Source organism: Erinaceus europaeus, chromosome 7, assembly GCF_950295315.1.
Source record: "Erinaceus europaeus chromosome 7, mEriEur2.1, whole genome shotgun sequence".
Lineage (NCBI taxonomy): Eukaryota > Metazoa > Chordata > Mammalia > Eulipotyphla > Erinaceidae > Erinaceus > Erinaceus europaeus.
The window spans coordinates 41145353-41167101 of record NC_080168.1 but is presented as its reverse complement, the minus strand read 5'-3'; the positions used below and the strand labels follow the sequence as shown (position 1 = coordinate 41167101).

The following is a 21749-nucleotide window of genomic DNA, read 5'->3' as shown; positions in this document are numbered from 1 at the left end:
AATGCCAGAGATGATGATCGTAGTGTGGAAGCGCTCGCGCCCCATGAGGAGCTGGCCAGTCTTGCAATGATGTTATTCCTCACGCCCACCTTTGCTGCAGTTTTTATGAGATGTTTGTGAAATGACAGAGTGCGATCGAGAGTAACGCCAAGATAGACTGGCTGGGCTTCATGCTGGATTCTCGTATCACCAAGTTGCACATTAAGCTCACGCGAGGCCGAGGCATTGTGTAGATGGAAAACAGATGATACCGTTTTTGCAGTGCTAGGAATTAGTCGCCATTTTTTACAGTAATCAGATATCAGAGACATGTCTTTCATGAGTGTTTCCTCGAGGGTGTCGAACTTGGATGCCTAAGTTGCACAGCAGAACAGTAATTCAGATAAACTCCCCTCTACACTTGAAGAAAAGTAAAATTGTAGGTAGACCCAACTGTAAAACCAAGTCAGGGAAGGAGAGCAAGGGTTTTGTGTCTGTTCTTTAGGACAGAACAGTTCTACTAGGGGGAAAGTTAGTGTAACTAAAGAATTGCAGATTATAAGCTCCTTGATTTCTAGTCACCATAAGATCTAAATCTGACATCAAAGCTTTGGCTGTACTGTCAACTCACACACATTTTTCAAATGTGTTTAATAGAATCTGGTTACCCAACTCTGGAAAGCAGTTATCTTCAATTCTATTTTTTCTCTACTAGCTTCCTCAGCAGTGTCTCACCTGTCTATGTGTTTCATCCTGAAAAGAGGAAGATATAGCTTTTTACTAGGGTTCAGTGACCTAGAAATTAAACTTTATTGGGAATGTATGGATTTCAGTTGGCTCACTCAATACATTTTAAATGTGTATTTATCACATGTCAGGCACTGGGCTAAAAATAAAACAGCAGACTCAAGTATGACATTGCTCTACACCAGAGAGCTCACAGTTTAACTGAAGACAACACACATCTGAATAATTAAGCATAAAAATATTCTAATTGGCTATACTAGGGATGAAAGTAGGATATACACAAGATTACAAAGTACATTTAAGTATGCTTTTTAAAAAGATCCTTGGGAGTATGGATCAACCTGTCAACACCCATGTTCAGTGGAGAAGCAATAGAAACCGGACTTTCCATGTTCTGCACTCCACAATGACCCTGGGTCCATACTCCCAGAGGAATAAAGAATAGGGAAGCTTTCAAGGGAGGGGAATAGATACAGAGTTCTGGGGGTGGGCCTATGTGGAAATGTACCCCTCTTATCCTATAATCTTGTCAATATTTCCATTTTATAAATAAACATTTTTTAAAAAGGTAGATCTGGGGAATAAACTTGGAGATTCATTGATGAGCTAAACTGCTAAGATATTTCCCAGGCCCAATTTTTATACTATAATGGGAGGTGGGTAAAGAGAGGGAGGAGGAGGAGAAAGGGAAGAGAAGAATGAAAAGGATGAGCAAGAAGAGAGAGAGGAAAAGGATAGAAGAGAGGGAAAGGATAAGGGGGAGAGGAGGAGATATCAAAGCACTACTCTATCATTCATAGAGTTTTGTCTAGTTTTCACCTTGGTGCTGTCCTTAGTACCAAGTATGCTACTGGGGTTTGAGCACAGGGCCTCACACATGAAGGCCTCTACCACAGAATCTCCTCCCAGGTCCTCACTCTATAACTAAGAGTGTGACAAAGAGTCTGGTAACACTGTGTATATATACCAACAACACAAACTAACTCAATTCTGTGAGGATTAAAATTTTGACCTATCATCTGAGAGTGGTAATCATCACTATTAGCTTACCTGAAACTGATGATAAAAAGATCTAAAAGGAAAAAGAAAGAATGAAAGAAAGAAAGAAAGGAAGGAAGGAAGAGAAGAAGGGAGGGAAAGAAAGAGAGGAAGAAAGAAAGAAAGAAAGAAAGAGGGGAGGAGAGAAAGAACGACCCATTCTTGGTGTTATTTGAATAATCTTAACTGTAAGCTACTTTTGCTGGGCTGTCTACTGAGTCTGTGTCAGTCTACTCATGCCCTCTTGAAGTTAAGCCTAATGCTTAGCAAAAATCATCTGCATAGCATGCCACCCACTCCCCTCATTGATGCCAGGGTGACCCTAGGCTCTGTGCAAATCTACTATAAGCAAGTGAGGATTTTAAGTAGAGAAATTTATTTCCTTAAAAAGCAAGTGGAATAGAGTTGCCAGAAGAGTTTCTAGGAGGATATGCCTGGAATTTGGGACTTTTTTCTTCTTTTGATTTGTGATTCTACAAACCCTGGGCAAGCTGCCCTACTAAAATTGCCATTAAGTTGAATTTATGACCAAGTAATGGTACATTTCTCTCATTAAAGACAGATATTCTCTATCTGTCTGGGCTTGAGCGTGACCTGCATGGGAAAACAATAAATTACCAGCCCTGTGCTGTTCTGTTGTATGCCTTGGGAATGGATGGAGGGGATGCCAAAATGCTTAAGGTCAGTGTTGTGATTTGTGTCTCAGTGGGGGATGTAAGAATCAGTTTGAAGATTTGTTCAAGGATCAACAAAATAATTGATAACCAGGCATTGGCATGATTCTACAGTTGGAATGTCTTTGAATCCATTCCCAAATGACGGCAGGGATTAAGGCAGATTCTTGAATAGAAAATGATTTATGTGACCTGGGGCATGTTTTAACTTTGCCTTCAACCTGCGTGTCATTGAGAAGAACATTTACCCTCAGTGGCCTCATCATCATTGGAGTAGGTAGAACAACAGCTTTAACCCAGATGGAGCACACAAAGTACCAAGAGAAGCCATACATATCCTAAACTTGTCAACTATTTCTGGGAGCTTCCTTAAATTTTCTCTTTTCTTTTATTTCACTGTCTCCTCCTCCTCCTCCTTTCTTCCTCTTCCTTTCTCTCTCTATTATCATTATCTATTATCTATTATCTCTATTATCTATTATCTATTATCTATTATCTCTATTATCTATTATCTCTATTATCTATTATCTATTATTTATTATCTATTATCTCTATTATCTTTATAATTGGACTTGTATCAACAAAGATACCTTTAAAATTTATATGGAAAGAAGTTCTGCTAATATTTTCCTCTAAGTATTTAATAGTTTCTGGTCTAATATTCAAGTCCTTGATCCATTTACAGTTATATATGTCAGTCAAATATAGTGATTCAGTTTCATTCTTCTGTATCTTTCAACCCAATTTTTCTAATACCATTTGTTGAAGAGAATCTCCTTTCCCCAATTAATAATCTGGGCACTTTTGTCACAGATTAAATGTCCATAGGTATGAGGTCTTACTTCTGGGCTCTCTATTCTATTCCAATTAACTCTTTTATCGGTGATTTAATTGTTAATTTAATTGTTAATTTAATAAATATTAACAAGACTATAGGATAAAAGGGTACAAGCTCTTTCTTTCCTTTACTTACAACATTTAAAATAAGGGAAAGATGAGCTGAGGTCTCTGAACTCCAACTCCATCAGGACCCAGAGAGAGAAGAGGAAAAAGGGAAGAAGATTTGGATGTAGCAATAGGTGTATGTGTGAGAAGGAAAAGAAAAAGAGATAATACCATGGCGGGGGGGGGGGGGGAATTGGCAAATGAATTCTACAAAACCTTCAGGAAGCAGTTAATACCTCTACTTTTAAAGCTCATCCAAAATACTGAAGAAACGGGAACACTCCCTTCCACCTTCTATGAAACCAATATCACCTTGATACCAAAAGCAGATAGGAACACAAACAAAAAAGAAAACTTTAGATCAATATCTCTGATGAATATTGATGCTAAAATACTGAACAAAATCCTAGCCAACTGGATACATCAGTATATCTTTAAGAGAATAGAACAAAAATTATAACCATTTATAGCAACCAGAAAACACTGAGAATCACCAAAACAATCTTGAGAAAAAGAAATGGAGATATCACACTCCCTGGTCTCAAACTACATAAGGTCATTGTGATCCAAACTGCCTGGTTCTGGAACAAAAATAGGCACACAGACCAGTGAGATAGAATTGAAAGCCCAGAACTAAACCCTCACACCTATGGACAACTAATCTTTGATAAGGGGGTCCAAAGTATTGAATGGAGGAAGGAAGTTCTCTTCAATAAATGGTACTGGGAAAATTGGACTGAAAATGCAGAAGAATGAAACAGAACTACTTTATCTCACCAGAAACAAAAGTCAACTCTAGACGGATCAAGGACCTGGATGTTAGACCAGAAACTATCAAATATAGAGGAAAACACTGGTGGAACTCTTTCCCATCTTTGATGATACAGACTAAAGACTAAAACAAGAAAGACTAAAACAAAAGTAAAGCAATGGGACTACATCAAGTTGAAAAGCTTCTGCACAGCAAAAGAAACCATCTCCCAAACAAAGAGACCATTCACAGAATGGGAGAAGATCTTCACATGCCATACATCAAACAAGAGGCTAATAACCAAAATATATAAACAGCTCACCAAACTCAGCATCAAAAATACAAATGAGGAGTCAGGCGGTAGTGCAGTGAGTTAGGCACATGTGGCACAAAGTGCAAGGACTGGTGTAAGGATTCCAGTTTGAGAACCCAGCTCCCCACCTGCAAGGGAGTCACTTCACAGGCAATGAAGCAGGTCTGCAGGTGCCTTTCTTTCTCTCCCTCTCTCTGCATTCCCCTCATCTCTCCATTTCTCTCTGTCTTATCCAACAACAATGACATCAAGAACAACAACAATAACTACAACAATAAAACAAGGGCAACAAAAGGGAATAAATAAAAAATAATAATAATAAATGATCCCATCCAAAAATGAGGAGAGTCTATGAACAGAATATTCACTACAGAAGAGATACAAAGGGCCAAGAGATATATGAAAAATTGCTCCAAGTCACTAATTATCAGAGAAATCCAAATAAAGACAATGATGAGATATTACTTCACTCATGTGAGAATGTCATATATCAGAAACAATAAATGCTGGAGAAGCTGTGGAGAAAAAGGAACCCTCCTGAACTGCTGATGAGAATGTGTCAATTGGTGCAACCTCAGTGGAGAGCAGTCTAAAAAACCATCGCAAGGGTAGAAATGGACCACTCCTAAGTTCCATTTTTGGGTGGCATACATCTTGGCTGAGTTATAAAACCTAGATCTAGACCAGGTACCATGAGATAGGGCATATGTACATATAAAATACATGCCTTAAAGTAAAAGTGCACAATAGGCTACAGTAACTCAATAAGTGTAGCAGGCAAGTAGAAGGAACTAAAACAAGACAATATAAAGTGCTTAATCAAATATTTTCTGCTTAGACCTAGACACCCTCCTCTCCTACTTCCTAATTCACTTCCCTCAGTCACTCTAAGCCTAGCACTATCAAATAAAGTAAGGAGTACAAAAGCTGGATAATGGTAAGAGGCCAGCACTTTTTAATGATGGTCCTTTTGGTCACTACCAGACCACCCCATCATCTGGGCCATCATCAGGGAATCTTGGGATTCCCACACAGATATAATGGGTCTAGACCTACAGCATATCACTCTCTACACCATCAATGGTCCTCTATCTCTATAAGGAACAAAATCATAAACCCTCTTGTGGGCCTCTACAGGATTTTGCCCTCACTGTAGAACAACAATAGTAGAAACTGCCCCACTCTCTGAAGGGAGTCTGGGTCAACATACTCTGCCATTTGAGAAAAACTGGTCCTGATGTTCCTAGTTATGACCATTGAATGTGAGTTCAAATCTATAGGGATGCAGCGGTTACACAGGCTCCTGTGTTTGAATTTGAATAGACATGGGCCCTAAGTCAGATTGATGGGGTTTACAGTTAATGGTATTTATATACTTTCCCCACATTTGGGAGCTTCTCTCTGCCCTGATGCAGCTTTCTAGTTCTATTTCCAACTCTGACACCATCTTTGCAGACAATACTTTCAGCCTACCTGCAAGTTAGCTATCAGGTTCAGGCAAAAATTAGTAAAGTCACAGACTCATTGCAATATACCTAAAATAGACTTCCTAGCTTCTTCTAACATGAAGACCCCAAATCTCATCTCCCATCTCCTATGTTTTTACCCAGAGGCTCTTTCTTACTAAACAATTTGTTCTGCTATATATACATACATATATATGTGTATATATATATACACACACATATATATGTATATACACACACACACACAACACACACACACACACACACACACACATATATATATATATATATATATATATGCTGGATTCTCGTATCGCCAAGCTGCACATTAAGCTCACGCGAGGCCGAGGCATGGTGTAGATGGAAAACAGATGATACCATTTTTGCAGTGCTAGGGATTAGTCGCCATTTTTTACAGTAATCAGATATCAGAGACATGTCTTTCGTGAGTGTTTCCTCGAGGATGTCGAACTTGGATGCCTGAGTTGCACAGCAGATGTCATCGGCGTAGATGAACTTCCTTGAAGAAGTTTCTGGGAGGTCATTGATGTAAATATTAAATAGCGTAGGAGCCAGAACAGAGCCCTGGGGGAGGCCACTTGAGACAAGTCTCCATCTGCTAGACTTGTCACCCAGATGCACCCAGAATCTTTTGTTTCCAATGCATCCTGGAGCTCCGCTTCCCCAGAGACTCACCCTACTAGGGAAAGAGAGAGGTAGACTGGTAGTATGGATCGACCATTCAACGCCCATGTTCAGCGGGGAAGCAATTACAGAAGCCAGACCTTCCACCTTCTGCAACCCACAACGACCCTAGGTTCATGCTCCCATAGGGATAGAGAATGGGAAAGCTATCAGGGGAGGGGGATGGGATATGGAGATTGGGTGGTGGGAATTGTGTGGAGTTGTAGCCTCCCCATCCTATGATTTTGTTAATGTCTCCTTTCTTAAATAAATTAAAAAAAGAAAAGAAAAAGACTATACTACTGTAAACCACTAACCCCCAATAAAAAATAACTTAAAAAAAAAAAAAGAGAATAGGGAAGCTTCTAATGGAGGGGATGGGATGTAGAACTCTAGCAGTAGGAATTGTGTGGAATTGTCACCCTCTTAATAATGATCTTAGTGATCATTATTAAATAACTAATAAAAGAGAGAGAGAACTGCTGTAGCTTACAATGGAGAGAATGGGGATACACAACTCTAGTGGTGGGAACAGTTTGGAGTTGTACCCCTGTTATCTTGTAATTTTTTAAATCACTAATAAAAATATTTTTTAAAAGAACATTTAAATTGGGAACATTTTCACAATAAGTCCTCTCCAAACTGTCTACCTTAACTCCTTGAATCTCTCTGACTATTCTTTTCTAAGTCACACTACTTACACTGCCACTTCACAATATAAATTTTTGTATCACCAAACATTTGGTTTTTATTTTTGTAAGAACTTATACGTCATTCTAATCATATATAAAACAAATTATAATCTACAAGATAATACAAAATTCTGATCATAAAATGTTCTGGTGACTTCAAATCCTCTGGAGAGTTCATTCCAATAAGGCTTCTGTAACTATAAAAAGATAAATCCAGACTTCTATGCATTGTAGTTTTTGGATCTGCATTTTATCTCTCCTCCTACCACTATAAACTGTTATTCCACACACTGTCAGTATAGCCTTAATGCTTATAATCTATCTTGCTTTGTAAATAATTGTCTGGAAAAAGGTCTGAGGAGAGATGCATGTTTTCACTATAGGGTAAAATACATGGGTTTTGTGACATGCATTTTTATGTTATCTTTTGGTTCACCTCTGAGTTAAGAATGGTCTTCCCAATGACTATGTTTGACCAAAAAAGTAAGTTGAATGTGAATGCAAGTTGGATTTTGTTCAAAAGTCATAATGTAGATATAGACATAGATGTGGACGATAATCTCGCTATATAGATAGCATATATGAGTGTTTTGGCTTTGATTATTTGTAGAACAGACATTATACAATGAGAATGAGTCAAAACTGTTTTTAAAAGTTTCCTAAAGCCTTGAGTTGAAATTTAAACATTACTTACCACATATGTATTTGTTGTACAATGTTTTATACACAACAGTCACTCAGTAAATGCTAACTAAAGGAAATCATACAAAAAAGATATTCAATGCCAAACCAATGAACTATTTGCTGGTACATTTTTCTTCTTGGATCCACACATACTGTTCTTTGAGCTTAAAATATTTTTATAAAATAATTCACAAGAGCTTAAGCTATCTTTAAAATGTACAAAATATTTAGAGAATAAATATAAAATACTGAGAAAATGTTTGCAAATATACCTAAAACTCTTTTTTTCCAAGAATATATCTTTAAAACTCTGACAAATCAATAATAAACTAAATAAATAGAGATCTGAACAAAGAACTTAGCAAAGAAGATATGCAGATGGAAAATAAGAATGTGAAGGGGCTGGGTGGTGGCACACCTGGTTAAGCACAGATGTTACAATGTTCAAGGACCCAGGTTCAAGGCCCTGGTCCCCAACTGCAGGGGGAAAGCTTCACAAGTGGTGAAGAAGTGCTGCAGGTGTCTGTTGATCTCACCCTCTCTATCCCTCCCTTTCCTCTTGGTTTCTGACAGTCTCTACCCAATAAATAAACAAAGATAATTTAAAAAAGAAAGAAAATAGGAATGTGAAAATATTTTCAGCTCCATTAGTTATTAGTGAAATAGAAACTTAAGCCATAATAGGATCCTGCAGTATGCTTATCAAAATGGCTGAAATTAAGAATAACTACAGAAATGGGTGTTGAAGATGTGGATAAAATAGAATTTTCACAAGCTACCAGTAAGAATGTAAAATAATATAAGCACTTTTGAAAACAATTACACCTATACAATGGATACTGAATAGCAACTGAAATAAACCATTGACAACATGACTGCATTTTAAAATAATTATATGAGAGGGAACTCAGAAAAAAAATACCTATTTTCTTACACAGTTTATTTGGAATCAACATTCCAACTATTGAAATCATTTTAGTTTGAAAATGAAATTAATCTATAAAACAGGAAGCAACTAGCTCAACAGGAACCTGGAGTCTAGATTGAATAAGAGTAGAAGGGAAGGTTGCCTTGCCATGATGTGGTCTGTGTCCCCTTGTTCCTTCCCTTATGCTACTCCATTGCAGAATGACCCACAAGCAGATCTACTACTCAGGTAACTACTTTAACAGACACTATCAGTATTGGCATATTATGCTACCCAGATAATTTTTCAAGCAAATACCCAAAACCCATCTGATGTCTGGAGAGGAGTGGAGGAGATGTTGTCCAGCAGAATCTAGGCTAGGTTCATTACATGATTCATGAGCCAGAACCACATATTTCCTCTCATCAGATGACCTCTTCCAAAAGATCAACAAAAATGTAGAATAAGAGACCATCAATTAAATCTTTTCAAAATTAATGTATATGTATAAAGTAGCATACAGTGAATACTTGAAAAAATGTACAAATTCTTCATCCATACCTGTGAGTGAACTGTGTTCTGCACAGCAACAGAGCTCAGTTAAATGCAACTGAAAATAGTTCCTGCAAGATGTTTAAGACAAATTTTCTTCAGAGGCTTGGCAGTAAAGCAGTGGGTTAAACGCATATGGCACTAAGCGCAAGGACTGGCATAAGGATCCTAGTTCAAGCCCCCCAGTTTCTGCCTGCAGAGGGGTCACTTCGCAGGCAGTGAAGCAGGTCTGCAGGTGACACTATCTTTCTCTCCTCCACTCTGTCTTCCCCTCCTCTCTCGATTTCTTTCTGTGCTACCCCCCCCCCCAAAAAAAAAAGACAAATTTTCTTCTATCCTGTTATTTTTTTCTATTAATATTTAGTGCCTGTTTGATTTTACCTGTTAAGGTTTGGTAAATAAACTCTGTATGTTGCATTTATCATCAAAAGAGTGAGAGAGAAAGAGAGAGAGAGAGGATTAAAATGGAACTACAGAATGGTTCCAGTTAAATGACAGATGTTGGTCTTTGTTTTTAATTTTTTTATTGATGATTTAACAGTGATCAGTAAGATTGTAGGATAAGAGAGGTACAATTCCACACAATTCCCACTACCAGAGTTCTACATCCCCTCCCCTCCATTGGAAACTTCCCTATTCTTTATCCCTCTGGGAGTATGAACCAAAGATCTTTATGGGGTGCAGAAGGTGGGAGGTCTGGCTTCTGTAATTACTTTTCCATTCATGTTTGTTTGTTTTTTATTGCATCAGGGTAATTGCTTGGGCTCAGTGCCAGCACTGTGAATCCAATGCTCCCAGGAGCCAGGATAGAGAAGTTGAGATGGGACAGAGAGATAGAGGAGAGAAAAACAGACATCTGCAGACCTATTTCACCACTCCTGAAATGTGCCCCCCTCCCCACAGTTGGAGAGCAGGGGCTCAAACCTGGGTCTTTGTGCTTGATGATATGTGTGCTTAATCAAGTGTGCCATCGCCTTTGTATCTCTACATCTTTGAATATAAATTGATCCTATAAAAGTCACAGTCAGTTCCCAAGAAGGGGCTCAGCTATGAGCCATCAACATCTCCAAATTCCAGCATCTGGGGAAATGTATGCATTCAATCTGAAGGAGGTTGGGTCTCTAGATAGTACAACACAGAAATTCTCTCCAAGATTCTGCAATCTAGTGGGGATGCTGGCATATGCATTATAAAGAACTACTTTTACTCTGAAGAATATATGCATCGGGTCTATTATAGGATATTTTGTGGGAATCCAAGATCTCTAACATGGATATAGTCATGACGAACACAATGGAGAGTCACTGGAACAGCTTAATTATTACAGATCACTATACAAATTAGCACACAATGTTATTATGGCTAGAAAGAAAGGAATTATCGCTACAGAATTCACCATCTGGTCTCCCTTGTCCTCAGGCTGCTACTGATTTAGTCAATATCAGAAGGCAAAGGAACCTGGGTATGAGACATTTATTTTCTACTCCTCCTTGCATCTCTGTAGTTCTGACCAAAGGCCCTTTATAGACAGAACTTTTGGAGAGTCATTTCCCCTACTTCTGTGGCTCTCGCTATCACTGGGCTATAACAACATCATTTCCACCTGCCTTATGTTGCTGCAATCTCTCTCCTAAGATTGATCCAGGGAAAACAAAACACCTCTCTGAAAAGATATATGTACACCAATGTTCATAACAGCACAATTTGTAACAGCCCAAATTTGGAAGCAACCCAAATGCTCAATCACAGATGAATGGCTAAGGAAGATTAGTACATATACACAATGGAGTATTATGAAGCTGTTAAAAAATGAGGTCATCTCCTTTGCAATATCATATTCAGAGCTTAAAGGCATCATGTTGAGTGAGACAAGACAGAAAGAGAAAAACCATTACCAAATACTCTCACTTATAGGTGGAACTTAAGTACAAAGAACAATAAGAGAAAATGTAAAGTGAAACTTGGACTGGCTATGAAGAATTACATCAAAGAAAAGGTCTCTGGGGATAGAGGGGTAAGGGACAGGATGAAGGAACATTGTAGTCCTGGTATGTCTCCTAGATATGAATCAAGGGGTTTATGGGAGGTTGTTCATATGTGTTAAAGATTATTCTGTAAACCACTAACCCCTCAATAAAACTGATTTTAAAAAATAGCATTTCCTTCTCTTTTCACATCCAAGAGTAGTAATGTGTTGTAAATTAACTTAAAAAGAAATTATGAATGGGGGCTGCTTGCAGTGCATAGAAGGAATTACAGCGGGGAGCTGGGAACTGGTTTTAACAATACAAGGTTTATTCGGGTGAAACAGGTAAAAGGCAAAATAAGCAATTATCATCATAGGTCTATAAAGTCTGAATATGGTTATCAAAGTTTAGTCCCATAAGATAAACAATTATAAGCTCTGGTAAAGGTTGCTCATGTCTGTAGAGGGGTCTAAAAGTTTACCAGTTAGCAGAGTCACACGTGTTCAGTTCCCAGGAGAAGTAGCCATGGCACACCTGACCAGAAGAAGCTTCTGACCAGGAGAAGATGCAGCAGCCAAAGAGAACGAGAGTTCTGACTGGCTGTCCTTTTAAGTCTATTCAGCCTACCCATAATGCTTTGCACACCAACACAGTCTGGATCCACCCACAATCCCCCATGTGCCTGTGCAGACCATTGCATACTGTTGCCAAGGATGACGTCAGCACTGTGTTGGGGCTTCCATCCATGGTCACCAGCATAGTGCATCACCACAGTAATGGCTTCCTATTGATGCTGGTTCCTGAGTACCTCACCAACTTTTGCTGATTCCATTGACTTGGCCTTAAAATTGCAGGCTTCTGTGCTACATATGAATAGACATGGACCCTAGGTCAGATCAATAAGGTTTACAGTTAATGGTAGTAATATACTTTTCCCATATTTTGAAGCTTCTCTCTGCCCTGATGCTGCTTCCTAGTTCTATCCTCAACACTGACACCAGCTTCCCAGACATTAATTCCTAGCCCACCTGTATGTTAGCCATTGGGCTCAGGCAAAATTAATAAAGTTAAAGCCCCATTGAGATATATCTAAAATAGACTTCCTAGCTCTTCTCAACATGAGAACGCCAAATTTCATCTGCTATACTCTTACCTTATGTTCCTGATTATTAAACTATTGTTCTTTTATATCTTAATGCTTTTAAGCCAGCAAGTTGCTGGTGCTACCATGATGCCAACATGATATCCCTTGGCAGATGACCTCACCAATGCATCCTGGAACCCTACCTCTCCAAACCTCTGCCCCACTAGGGAAAGACAGAAACAGGCTGGGGGTATGAATCGATCTACCAATGCCCATGTCCATCAGCGAAACAATTAACAGAAGCCAGACCTTCCACCTCTTGCTCCCCATAAAAATCTTTGGCCCAAACTGCCAGAGGAATAAATAATAGGGAAGACTCCAATGGAAGGGATATGATACAAAACTCTGGTAGTGGGAATTGTGTGGAATTGTACCCCTCTTATCCCATAATCTTTTCAGTCATTACTAAATGACTAATAATTTTTTTTAAAAAATTACTAGTGGTAATCTTAGATAAAAGTAGTAATCTTTATTAAATTTTTATTTATAAAATGGAAATATTGACAAGACCATAGGATAAGAGGGCTACAATTCCACACAGTTCCCACCACCAGAACTCCATATCCCATCCCCTCCCTTGATAGCTTTCCTATTCTTTATCCCTCTGGGAGTATGGACCCAGGAACATTATGGAGTGCAGAAGTTGGAAGGTCTGGACTATGTAATTGCTTCCACACTGAACATGGGCATTGACAGGTCAATCTATACTCCCAGCCTGTCTCTCTCTGTCCCTAGTGGGGCAGAGGACTCTGGGGAATCGGAGCTCTAGGACACATGTTGGGGTAGTTTGCCCAGGGAAGTCAAGTTGGCATCATGGTATCATCTGGGAACTGGTGGCTGAAAAAGAGTTAAGATATAAAACCAAACAAGTTGTTGATTAATCACAAACATAAGGCAAGAATATTGCAGATGAAGATTTGGGGAAAAGCTAGTAGGTCTATTTTAGGTATATTCCAAGGGGCCCATGACTTGTATTTGCCTGAGCCTGACAGCTAATATGCAGGTGGATCCAGGTTATTGTCTGGGGAGATGGTGTCATATTTGGAAAAAGGACTAGGAAGATTTATCAGTGTTGAGAATAGCTGTGAAAGTATACAAATATTGTTAACTGTAAACCCCATTGATTTGATCTGAGGCCATATTCCACATAGGAGCCTATGTAATTTTTGCATCCTTGTAGGTCTAAGCTTAAATTCTGTGTTCAAGGTTAGGAACATACCAGACTACACTAATTTCAGGACACATCTTCCTTGGGGAATAGGTAGAGTATGTTGTCCAAACTCCCTTCAGAGAATGAAAGATTCCCTACCATTGTTGATACACATTGAGGGACAGATCCTGTAAGGGCCCACAGAAGGGTCCATTATTTGTTCCTGATGGAGATGACCAGTGACAGAGGCAAGAGGGATATGTCAAGAGGTCTAGGCCCATTATATCTGTGTGGGAGTCTCAGGACTCCAAAAGTAGTCATCGTAAATAAAACACATTATTGTAATTTTGTAAATCACTATTTAAAATTAAATAACTACAAGACAATAAAAAAAGAAGAAATTGGGGAGTCGGGCAGTAGCACAGCAGGTGAAGCGCATGTGACACAAAGCCCAAGGACTGGCTTAAGGATCCTGGTTCGAGCCTCTGGCTCCCCACCTGCAGGGGAGTCGCTTCACAGGCAGTGAAGCAGGTCTGCAGGTGTCTGTCTTTCTCTTCCCCTGTCTTCCCCTCCTCTCTCCATTTCTCTCCGTCCTATCCAACAATGACATCAATAACTACAACAATAAATACAACAATGAAAAACAACAAGGGCAACAAAAAGGGAAAATAAACAAATAAAATATTTTTTAAAAAAAGAAGAAAAAATTGTGCCTTCATAAATCAGTTAAACACTTCTCAGGGGTCAAAGCCAAGATGATGACTGGAAAGCAGCTGCTGGCGTGAGCTCTGACAACAACTGCTTGAAAGCCTTAGGATCCCAGCCTTCATCGGGACAAAGAAGGAGGTATTCTAAAGGTGACACCAAGCAGGTGACTATAGCTCAATTTGGGTTAGAAAATAGAGCAAAAAGAAAGGGAATTTTTTTTTATTATTTCTCTCCCCCCCATAACCAGACCCCAGGACTAGGGAGCTTCTGCTAGCAGGATCCCTGCTGATTATCTTTCATTACCAAGATTCCTGGCTCACCATGGAAGCCATTCCAATCCTGCTCCTTTCTAAATACCTTGGCTAGTTTTTTTTCTCTGAGTAAGGGACTTAGGCCCAATTGACCAAAATTAACTCTTAGGATACTTTCCATTACTAGGCGACCAGATGTCTTACCCTTTGTGAGAGGAATTTGTCTCACTCTTCACACCTCCTCTATCCACTCTCCCTCTTCTCCCTCCTCCTAGCTAATTAAAAAAAATTCTCCTTTCACTTCTCTCTTTTATTTTTACTGTTTTCTTCTTTTCTTTTTTCTTTTCTCTATTTTTATCCCATCTTCCTTCCTTCCTCCTCCATCTGCTTTCTGAATTCACTGATACTCATTTGTGAATTATTTCAGGGAATAAATCTGACTCAGAGAGGACTCTTTGTGTGTGTGTCTGCTCTAATTCTCTTTCTCTTCTTGATACTCCTACAATTTACAGTGGACAGTAGATTTGCATAATTGTCTATTCCTGACATCCCTTTTATCCTTTCTCTTTCTTTTCCATTTGCATTTAATTACTATTTTTTCTTGAACTGGAGACATTGTGGGGCTTACTGGTATTGGTTAAACTGCTTCAATAATTGCTTCAGCTACTATTGTAATTTCTGAGGATGGTGATTGCATTGGTCATAAAAGTATTTAGTATAGTGTGGCTTGTACTCAAAACAAAACAACTGAGGAACAACAGAACATAAACATAAAAATAAAAAACACATAAAAAATGGTTTGATCAAGAGCAAATAAAGCTGCTACTACAATGAATGAAGACAAGAGCACAAAAGAAATTACAAATCAGCCAGAAGTAACCATAGATAAGAAAAGTATGCAAGCAATAATAAGCTTATTAATCCCAGAAATGAAAACAACTTTGGAGGAAAGGACTAACAGTATTAGGGAAACAACAGATGAGACCCTCAAGGAAAATACTAACTACCTAGAGGTAATTAGAGAACAGAAAGACAAAGAAGCTGAGGGAAGGGAAAGCAGACTAACAGATGCAGAAAACAGAATTAGCCAGACAGAAAATGAACAAGAGAAAACTAAGAAAGAGGTAAAAGTACTCAAAAAGAGATTGAGTACACTGAAAACAACAAAAGAGACATATGGAATGGTCTCTAAAGAAGTAACATTTGTATAATTGTCCTACCAGAGGAAGAAAGAGAGGAAGGGGAAGCAAACATTCTAGAGGAAATTATAGAAGAAAATTTCCCAGACCTGAACAACAGAAAGGACATTAAGATTCAAGATGCCCAGAGAGTCCCAAACAGAATCAAACCAGACCTAAAGACACCAAGACACATCATAGTTACAATGAAAAGAAGTAAGGATAAAGAAAGAATCCTAAAGGCTGCAAGAGAGAAACAAAAAGTCACATACAAGGGAAAACCCATAAGACTATCAGCAGAATTCTACACTCAAACTCTAAAAGCCAGAAGAGAATGGCAAGACATCTATGGAGCCCTGAATGAAAAAGGGTTTCAACCAAGGATAATATATCCTGCTAGACTTTCATTCAAACTAGATGGAGGGATCAAAACCTTCTCAGACAGACAACAGTTAAAGGAGTCAACCATCACCAAGCCTGCCCTGAAAGAGGTTCTAAAAGACCTCTTATAAACAAGAACATCACTATAATACTTGCAATATATCAGAGCAAATAAGAAATTGTTGAATAATGGCACTACAATACATCAAATCCATAATATCAGTAAATGTCAATGGTTTAAACTCACCCATCAGAAGACACAGAGTGGGAGGCTGGATCAGAAAATATAACCCAACCATATGCTGCTTGTAAGAATCCCATCTGATGCAGCAAGATAAACACAGACTTAAATTGAAAGGATGAAAAACTATCATACAGGCTAATGTACCACAAAAAAGGGCAGGAACAGCCATTCTCATCTCTGACACAATAGACTTTAAATTAAATAAAGTAATAAAAGCTAGGCAAGGGCATTACATAATGATTAGAGTATCAATCAGCCAAGAAGACTTAACAATTATTAACATTTATGCACCCAATGAGGGACCATCTAAATACATCAACCACCTACTCAAAGAACTTCAAAAATACATCAATAGTAATACAATACTAGTGGAGACTTTAACACCCCACTCTCACACTTAGACAGATCAACAAAGCACAGAATCAACAAAGATACAAGAGAATTAAATGAAAAGATGGACAGAATAGACCTCCTGGACATTTTCAGAGTTCTTCACCCCAGAACTGGAATACATATTCTTTTCAAATCCACAACAACACATACTCAAGGATAGACCACATGTTAGGCCACAAAGACAACATCAGAAAATTCAAGAGCATTGAAATCATCCCAAGTATCCTCTCTGACCACAGTAGAGTAAAGCTAACATTCAACAACAAACAGAAATTTACCAAAAGACAAAGAATTTGGAAACTCACCAACATACTGTTTAAGAACCACTGGGTCAGAAAGACACTCTAGCAAGAAATTCAAATGTTCCTGGAAACAAATGAAAATGAAGACACAAGCTATCGAAATATTTGGCACACAGCTAAAGCAGTATTGAGAGGAAAAGTCATAGCCATAGAATCACATATCAAACATAAGAAAAAACTCAAATAAATGACCTTACTGCACACCTCAAGGACTTAGAGGAAGAGGAACAAAGGAATCCTAAAGCAACCAAAAGGACATAAATCACTAAAATTAGAGCATAAATAAACAACATCGAAAATAAGAGAAACCATAAAGAAGATCAATGAAGCCAAATGTTGATTCTTTGAAAAATTAAACAAGATTGACAAATCCCTAGCCAGATTCACTAAACAAAAAAGGGAGAAGACTCAAATTAATAGAATTGTAAATTATTGAGGAGATATCACAACTGACACCACAGAAATCCATAAAATCATGAAACTTCTATGAAGAACTATACACCACCAAACTAGAGAATCTAGAAGAAATGTAAGAACTTCTAGAAACATATGCCCTTCCAAAACTGAACCAAGAAGAACTACAAAACCTAAATGCACCTATCACAGACAAAGAAATTGAAACCATTATTAAGCATCTCCCCAACAACAAAAGTACTAGACCAGATGGCTTCACAAATGAATTCTACAAAACATTCAGGAAACAGTTAATACCCATACTTCTAAAGCTTTTCCACTACATTGAAGAAACAGGTACACTCCCTTCTACTTTCTATGAAGCCAACATCACCCTGATACCAAAAGCAGATAGAGACACAGCAAAAAAAGGAAAACTACAGACCAATATTTCTGATGAACATAGATGCCAAAATATTAAACAAGATCTTGGCCAACCAAATACAACAGTTCATCAAAAAGATTGTTCATCACCACCAAGTGGGATTTATCCCAGGAATGGAAGGCTGGTTCAACTTATGTAAGTTAATCAATGTCACTCATCACATCAATAAAAGCATAGTAAAAAATGACATGATTATCTCAATAGATGCAGAGAAAGCCTTTGACAAAATCCAACACCCATTCATGTGCAAAACACTACAAAAATGGGAATAGATGGGAAATTCCTCAAGATAGTGGATTCTATATATATAGCAAACCTACAGCCAACATCATACTCAATGGACAGAAGTTGAAAGCATTCCCCCTCAGATAGGGGACTAGACAGGGCTGTCCACTGTCACCGTTACTCTTCAACACAGTATTGGAAGTTCTTGCCATCGCAATCAGGCAAGAGAAAGAAATCAAAGGAATACAGATTGGAAGGGAAGAAGTCAGGCTCTCACTATTTACAGATGATATGATAGTATACATAGAAAAACCCAAAGAGTCCAGCAGAAAATTACTGGAAGTTATTAGGCAATATAGCAAGGTATCAGGCTACAAAATCAATGTAGAAAAATCAGTGGCATTTCTTTATGCAAACACTAAAACTGAAGAAGAAGACATCAAGAAATCACTCCCATTCACTTTTGCAACAAAATCAATAAAATACCTAGGAATAAAGCTGACCAAAGAAGTGAAAGACTTGTATACTGAAAACTATGAGTCACTATTCAAGGAAATAGAAACTGATATGACGAAATGGAAAGACAACCCATGCTCACGGGTTGGAAGAATAAATATCATCAAAATGAATATTCTCCCCAGAACCATATACAAATTTAATGTGATACCCACCAAAGTTCCGCCAAGCTTCTTTAAGAGAATAGAACAAAAACTACAATAATTTATCTGGAACCAGATAACACCTAAAATTCCCAATACCATTTTGAGGAAAACAAACAGAAATGAAGGCATCACACTCCCAGATCTCAAACTATATTATAATGCCATCATCATCAAAACACCCTGGTACTGGAACAAAAATAGGCACACAGACTAGTGGAACACAATTGAAAGCCCAGAACTAAACCCCCACACCTATGGACATCTAATCTTTTATAAGGGGGCCCAAAGTATTAAATGGAAGAAATCGGCTCTCTTCAATAAATGGTGCTGGGGAAACTGGGTTGTAACATGCAGAAGATTGAAATTAAACCACCTCATCTCACCTGAAACAAAAATCAACTCCAAATGGATCAAGGACATAGATGTCAGACCAGAAACTATAAATACCTAGAGGAAATCATTGGAGGAACACTTTCCCACCTAAACCTCAAGGGCATGTTTGATGAAACAAACCCAATTGCAAGGAAGACTAAAGCAGAAACAAACCAATGGGACTACATCAAATTGAAAAGCTTCTGCACAGTCAAAGAAACTATCACAAGAACAAAGAGACCCCTCACAGAATGACAGAAGATCTTCACATGCCATACATCAGACAAGAAACTAATCACCAAAATATACAAAGAGCTCAGAAAATTTATCACCAAAAAAAGCAAATTACCCCATCCAAAAGGAGCAGAGGATATGAACAAGATATTCACTTCAGAGGAGATCCAAAAGGGCAACAAACATATGAAAAACTGCTCCAGGTCACTGATTGTCAGAGAAATGCAAGTAAAGACAAAATTGTGATACCACCTCACTCCTGTGAGAATGGCATACATCAAAAAGGACAGCAGCATCAAATGTTGGAGAGGCCGTGGGGACAGAGGAACCCTTTTGCACTGCTGGTGGGAATGTAAATTGGTCCAGCCTCTGTGGAGAGCAGTCTGGAGAACTCTCACAAGGCTAGACATGGACCTTCCATATGACCCAGTAATTCCTCTCCTGGGGATATACGCCAAGGATTCCATAATGCCCAATCAAAAAGATATGTGTACACCTATGTTCATAGCAGCACAATTCATAATAGCTAAAGCCTGGAAGGAACCCAGGTGCCCAACCCAGGTGCAGATGAGTGGCTAAGAAAGCTGTGGTATATATACACAATGGAATACTATGCAGCTATTAAGAACAATGAACCCACCTTATCTGACCCAACTTGGGCAGAGCTAGAAGGAATTATGTTAATTCAGCTAAGTCAGAAAGATAAAGATGAGTATGGGATTATCTCACTCATCAACAGAAGTTGAGAAAGAAGAACAGAAAGGGAAACTAAAAGCAGGATCTGATTTAATCGAGAATAGGGCACCAAAGTAAAAACTCTGTGGTGAGGGGGAGGATGGACATTTGGCTTCCCTGGGTGGTGGGAGTAGGGGGGTGGGGTAGCGGTGGCTGCGTGGGAGGGATGGGACACAGTCTTTTGGTGTTGGGAATGGTATTTATGTACACTCCTATTAAAGTGTAGTCATATAAACCGCTATTTAATTAATATGAGGGGAAAAATTGATCATATGACCCTAACTTTTTAAAATACAGATTCTTTTTAATACATAGGCTGAGTCTTTGATATGTTGATTCTCTCAAAAGCCTAGATGAGGGATAACAGAAGCAACTGGTAGCACAGCTATATACAAGATGCTGGTTATTATACAGCAAACCCTAACAAAGGGACTTTTCAAAGTTAACCCAAATACCAAATAATGTGATGATAACAATAGATATCCATTGTCTTCTTGAACCCTAAGATAGAAGGAACCTCACATTTCCACTATAGAGTCCATATTTGCCCCAGTCCTGGAACCTTAGGGTGGGGCCCACTTTCCTGCATGCTTCTCTTAATTCATACCAAATAATATTGCATCCGTTGATTGCAACCTAATCAACGCAAGGAGTGCCACCCCAACAGGCTTCACTTCAGACTGTGTCCAGAGACCTCAGGTGTGGAATGACAACCCTTCAGCTTCATCACTCAGGCGAGACCTTTCCTTTAATAGTATTCTCTAATTCCATTCTAGGTGGTCCACTCCCCAATAAAGTCCCCAAACCTAGATATAGCCCAGGTCCCCTGAGATAGAGCATATGTTCACACATGCCCATAAACCAGGGAAAAATATATACCTGAAAGCAGAAGTACACAAGAGCATGCAGGGAGCACCCACCCAAAACTTCATCTGTACTATTCCAGTTTGGGTCCATAGTTGTTCAACAATTTGTTTGGCTTTATATGTTAACTCTCTTTTCAGCCACCAGGTTCCGGATGCCAGCATGATGCCAACCAGAATTTTCTGGACTGACGACTCCACCAATGTGTCCTGGAGCTCTGTTTCCCCAGAGCCCCACCCTACTAGGGAAAGAGAGAGGCAGACTGGGAGTATGGATCGACCATTCACAGCCCATGTTTAGTGGGGAAGCAATTACAGAAGCCAGACCTTCCACCTACTGCAACCCACAACGACCCTGGGTCCATATTCCCAGAGGGATAGAGAATGGGAAAGCTATCAGGGGAGGGTATGGGATATGGACATCAGGTTGTGGGAATTGTGTGGAGCTGTACCCCTCTTATCCTAAAGTTTTGTTATGTCTCCTTTCTTTTTTTTATTTTATTTTTTATTTAAGAAAGGAGAAATTAACAAAACCATAGGGTAGGAGGGGTACAACTCCACACAATCCCCACCACCCAATCTCCATATCCCATCCCCTCCCCGGATAGCTTTCCCATTCTCTATCCCTCTAGGAGCATGGACCCAGGGTCATTGTGGGTTGCAAAAGGTA

The 21749-nt window shown here is 38.8% G+C and overlaps 1 pseudogene; it reads left to right on the top strand.

Moving 5' to 3' along the window:
• The first annotated feature begins 9101 nt into the window (after positions 1-9101).
• On the top strand, positions 9102-9391 carry LOC107522788 (cyclin-dependent kinases regulatory subunit 2-like; annotated as a pseudogene).
• The last annotated feature ends 12358 nt before the right edge of the window (positions 9392-21749 follow it).